The following is a 6,388-nucleotide window of genomic DNA, read 5'->3' as shown; positions in this document are numbered from 1 at the left end:
TCCGCAGGTGAAGAAGCCGGATGTGGAGATCCTGGGCTGGTGTGGTTATATGTGGTCAGCGGTTGTGAGGCCGGTTGGGACGTACTGTCAAATTCTCTAAAACAACTTTGGAGGCGTCATATGGTAGAGAAATTAACATTCAATTATCTGGCAACAGCTCTGGTGGACATTCCTGCAGTCAGCATGTTGACTGTGTCATTGCGTTATGTGTTGTGTGACAAAACTGCACTTTTTAGAGGGGCCTGTTATTGTCCCCAGCACAAGGTGCACCTGTGTAATGATCATGCTGTTTAATCAGCTTCTTGATATGCCACACCTGTCAAGTGAATGGACAATCTTGACAAAGGATAAAATGCTCACTAACAGGGATGTAAACAAATTTGTGGACAACATTTGAGAGAAATAGGCTTTTTGTGCATATGGAACATTTCTGGGATATTATATTTCAGCTCATGAAATGCTATTGTTAAGTATATCACAATCTGTCTGTCTGTCTGTCTGTCTGTCTGTCTGTCTGTCTGTCTGTCTGTCTGTCTGTCTGTCTGTCTGTCTGTCTGTCTGTCTGTCTGTCTGTCTGTCTGTCTGTCTGTCTGTCGGCTACTGAATATTCAGTCCTTATCCTAACCCTGCTATAGGCTACTGAATATTCAGTCCTTATCCTAACCCTGTTATAGGCTACTGAATATTCACTCCTTATCCTAACCCTGTTATAGGCTACTGAATATTCAGTCCTTATCCTAACCCTGTTATAGGCTACTGAATATTCAGTCCTTACCCTGCTATAGGCTACTGAATATTCAGTCCTTATCCTAACCCTGTTATAGGCTACTGAATACTCAGTCCTGACCCTGCTATAGGCTACTGAATATTCAGGCTGGGATTCAATAGGCTAGTTAATATAATATGATAATAAGACTGCATTCACAATGAATGTTCAGTTCAGTCAGTTCAATCATAAATTACCTTTAAAATGGCACATAGCTGACAAAGTGCTGGGATTGAATCCTGGTCTCAGTCTCATGCTTGGTTTGAGTAGGACTCAGAAACCCATGTCCACCAGATAAAAGAAAGATAGTAATACTATGGATGCATTATGGGTACATGTCTTGTTAAAGTTAGACACCAGGAGGTATTAAATCCATGGCATGATGTCATGTCTGGATCCTGCACACTACTGGCTGGTGGCTGGAATTCTCCTAGAATGTAGAACTCTAGCTGGTGTTCTCTAGAACTGTACTCTCATTCTGTTCCTCTGGGTGTTTTGCTGTCCAGTCATTCCAAAATAGAATCTTTACTGTCTGTTGAGATGATCCCTGCAGCTGCTTTGCTTTAGCTTTAATCATCACAAACCAATAAAAATCATCACACTAATGAACAAGGTTGTCTGTGTATTTATTAACATTCATAAGACAAAACTTAAGACACAAACACACAGAAATATACATGAGAACAATCAGTATAGATTGATTTGTGTTATTTATCAAGACATACTGTATTTGTATTTTCATTCAGCTAGGTCTAATTGTAGTGTTACGACTTGGTCATCCACACGTTTCTTTCAGATCCCAATACCACCCTTGTGTAGCCGTTGGATGTAAATACACAGCCCTGGTAGCTCCCAGGTCCCATTTACAAACTATTAATTCACTTTCTACATTTTCCAGCTCTTGTACTTTCTGCATTTATAAACTTTTTAGATGACTTTTTATTGCTTTATATGAAATTAACGTGAAGAAAAAAACATCACAAAATGTATCTCAGAATTTCGGAAAAGCTGCCGCAAAATCAACCATTTTTGACCACAGAAAATCACAAAAAAATGCTGCGAAATCCTGGAGGGACTGTATAATACTAAACAAGTTTGGAATATGTTATATAAATTCAACAAAAGACAATAATTAGTTCATTTGACACTACAAAAAATCTGTTGAAATTGCACTCTGGATGTATAGTCTTCAGGACTGCAACATACCTTCAGTGTACAGCCTGATGGATCTGGGGTTCATGACATGGGGTACAGCCTTATGGATCTGGGGTTCATGACATGGGGTACCAGCCTTATGGATCTGGGGTTCATGACGTGGGGTACAGCCTTATGGATCTTGGGTTCATGACATGGGGTACCAGCCTTATGGATCTGGGGTTCACGACGTGGGGTACCAGCCTTATGGATCTTGGGTTCATGACATGGGGTACAGCCTTATGGATCTGGGGTTCATGACATGGGGTACCAGCCTTATGGATCTGGGGTTCATGACATGGGGTACCAGACTTATGGATCTTGGGTTCATGACATGGGGTACCAGCCTTATGGATCTTGGGTTCATGACATGGGGTACCAGCCTTATGGATCTGGGGTTCATGACATGGGGTACCAGCCTTATGGATCTGGGGTTCATGACATGGGGTACCAGCTTTATGGATCTGGGGTTCATGACGTGGGGTACCAGCCTGGTCATTGACACCCACAGATTACAATTCTAAAGCGCTTACACAAATATTAGCATCGTAGCTCTTATTGCGGGACTTTAACTGTGGGAAATTATATCACAATTCAGCCTATAGTGCCTATTGAACATTCATATTGCAATGTACAGGGTCTAAGGCACTGCATCTCAGTGCAAGAGGCGTCACTAAAGTCCCTGGTTCGAATGCAGGCTGTATCACATCCGGCCGTGATTGGGAGTCCCAAACATATCCATCTCTTTCTCATGGATAGACAGCATGGTGTTCTTAACCATCATCAGGGAGCAACCCATGCAAGACAGCTAGTTTTGAAGGGTGTTAGGGTTGGCCCAGCGTCGTCAGGTTTGGCCGGGGTAGGCTGTCATTGAAAATAAGAATTTGTTCTTAACTGACTTGCCTAGTTAAATAAAGGTTAAATATCTATATTTTTAAAGAAACGTATGGAATTGTGAGTTGATTTCCCACAGATTACAATTCTAGAGTTTACACAAATATTAGCATCACAGCTCTTTTTGCAGGACTTTAACTGTGGGAAATCACCTCACAATTCAGCCTAAAGTGCCTATTGAACATTCATATTTTAATGTACAGCCTTACCTATGGAATTGTGAAGTGATTTCCCACAGTTAAAGTCCTGCAATAAGAGCTACGATGCTAATACTTGTGTAAACTCTTCACATTTCATGGGCCCAAGATCCAGAGGTAACGCTGTACAGTAAAATAGAAGTATGTCCCAAAGCAATTATAAAACAGCCACAGTGCGACTTTAACCATTTTTTTGTGTCAAATTAACTTCTTATTTTATTTTGTTTAATTCAACATTCTAACCTTGTCATTAAAAACTGTAACATCTTATGCTTCACGGAGTCGTGGCTGAACGACGACAACATCAACATACAGCTGGCTGGTTAGACGATGTATCGGCAGGATAGAACAGCGGCGTCTGGTAAGACAAGGGGCGGCGGTCTATGTATTTTTGTAAACCACAGCTGGTGAACGATATCTAAGGAAGTCTCGAGCTATTGCTCGCCTGAGGTAGAGTATCTCATGATAAGCTGTAGACCACACTACCTACTGAGATAGTTTTCATCTGTATTCTTTATAGCTGTTTACATACCACCACAGTCAGAGGCTGGCACTAAGACCGTATTGAATGAACTGGTCAGATGTGGCAGGGCTTGCAAACTACTACAGACTACAAAGAGAAGCACAGCCAAGAGCTGCCCACTGACACAAGCCTACCAGACAAGCTAAATTACTCCTATGCTCTCTTCGAGGCAAGTAACACTGACACATGCATGAGAGCATCAGCTGTTCTGGACGACTTTAAACAGGTCCTTTAAACAGTTCAACATTCACAAGGCCCCAGGCCCAGGGATTAAAAGGATGTGTACTCTGAGCATGCACTGAGCAAATGGTGAGTTTTCACTGACATTTCAAACCTCTCCCTGTCTGAGTCTGTAATACCAACATGGTTCAAGCAGACCACCATAGGCCCTGTGCCCAAGAACACTAAGGTAACCTGCCTAAATGACTACCGACCCGTAGCACTCACATTTGTAGCCATGAAATGCTTTGAAAGGCTACTTCATGGCTCACATCAACACAATTATCCCAGAAACCCTAGACCCACTCCGATTTGTATACCGCCTCAAAATATACACAGTTGAAGAAACTTTCAAAGTTCTTAAATGTTCCACATTGACTGACCTTCAAGTCTTAAAGTAATGATAGACTGGTGTTTCTCTTTGCTTATTTGAGCTGTTCTTGCCATAATATGAACTTGGTATTTTACCAATTAGAGCTATCTTCTGTACACAACCCCTACCTTGTCACAACACAACTGATTGGCACAAACGCAGGAAATAAATTCCACAAATTAACTTTTAACAAGGCACACATGTTAATTTAAATGCATTCCAGGTGACTACCTAATGAAGCTGTTTGAGAGAATGCCAATAGTGAGGAAAGCTGTCATCAAGGCAAAGATGTGGCTACTTTGAATTTGATTTGAAATTTGATTTGATTTACTTTGAAGAATCTCAAATCTCACATATACTTGGATTTGTTTAACACTTTTTTGGTTACTACAGGATTCCATGTGTAATTTCATAGTTGTGATGTCTTCACTATTATTTTACAATGTAGAAAATAGTAAAAAATTAAGACCAAGCCATGAATGAGTAGGTGTGTCCAAACTTTTGACTGGTTCTGTATATATACATATTAAATTAGGTGAAAAGTGAAGCTATCTAAAGATCTAAGGTGTGAGCCTGCAATTCCAACTAATTCTAAGTTAAAATATTTTCTTCAGATTTAAGAAATATATACCTTTTTTCCCTTCTTCCTAAAATGTAAACACTTAACAGACTATGCCCTTGGAAGGGAAAGGGTTAATATTCGGTTCCAGGAACAGGAGGACACCTGCTTGACATATGGAATTGGTTCCGGGCCAGATTGACATATGGAATTGGTTCCGGGCCAGATTGACATATGGAATTGGTTCCGGGCCAGATTGACATATGGAATTGGTTCCGGGCCAGATTGACATATGGAATTGGTTCCGGGGCCAGATTGACATATGGAATTGGTTCCGTGCCAGATTGACATATGGAATTGGTTCCGGGGCCAGATTGACATATGGAATTGGTTCCGGGCCAGATTGACATATGGAATTGGTTCCGGGGCAGATTGACATATGGAATTGGTTCCGGGGCAGATTGACATATGGAATTGGTTCCGGGCCAGATTGACATATGGAATTGGTTCCGGGCCAGATTGACATATGGAATTGGTTCCGGGCCAGATTGACATATGGAATTGGTTCCGGGCCAGATTGACATATGGAATTGGTTCCGGGCCAGATTGACATATGGAATTGGTTCCGGGCCTGATTGACATATGGAATTGGTTCCGGGGCCAGATTGACATATGGAATTGGTTCCGGAGCCAGATTGACATATGGAATTGGTTCCGGGCCAGATTGACATATGGAATTGGTTCCGGGGCCAGATTGACATATGGAATTGGTTCCGGGCCAGATTGACATATGGAATTGGTTCCGGGGCAGATTGACATATGGAATTGGTTCCGGGCCAGATTGACATATGGAATTGGTTCCGGGGCAGATTGACATATGGAATTGGTTCCGGGGCCAGATTGACATATGGAATTGGTTCCGGGGCAGATTGACATATGGAATTGGTTCCGGGCCAGATTGACATATGGAATTGGTTCCGGGCCAGATTGACATATGGAATTGGTTCCGGGCCAGATTGAGAAATGTTTTCTGATTACTTGTTTGGTCGCTGCTATCTTCGACGTTTGTTTTGTATCGGGATATGAAGGTGAACTTTGCTCTGTGTGAAGGAGGTTGACATTGTGACCAGAGATTCTCTACACTGTGTTTATAAATGCGGAAAGTACAAGAGAACTGGAAAGTGTGGAGAGTTGATCAGTACTTTGCAATGGGACTAGGCGAGCTACCAGGACTGTGTATTTACATCCAATTGCCACACAGGGCAGTATTAAGATCAGAAAAGAAACACGTGTGGATTTTTATTTTATTTATTTAACCTTTAACTAGGCAAGTCAGTTAAGAACAAATTCTTCTTTACATTGAAGGCCTACCCTGACCAAACCCTAACCTGGACAATGCTGTGATACAGCCTGGAATCGAACCAGGGTCTGTAGTGACGCCTCTGGCAATGAGATGCAGTGCCTTAGACTGCTGCGCCACTCGGGAGCCTAGTTGAATGAATTTGTGAATATGTCTTGGTAAATAACATCAATCAATCAATACATAAAGAAATGTCCTCTCACTGTGAACTGTGTTTATTTTCAGCAAACGTAACGTGTATACGTTATTTGTATGAAGAAAAAAAAAAATATTTGTATGAAGATAAGATTCAACAACTGAGAC

Source organism: Salmo trutta, chromosome 38 (assembly GCF_901001165.1).
Source record: "Salmo trutta chromosome 38, fSalTru1.1, whole genome shotgun sequence".
Classification (NCBI taxonomy): Eukaryota; Metazoa; Chordata; class Actinopteri; order Salmoniformes; family Salmonidae; genus Salmo; species Salmo trutta.
Note: the sequence above shows the minus strand (reverse complement) of the source record.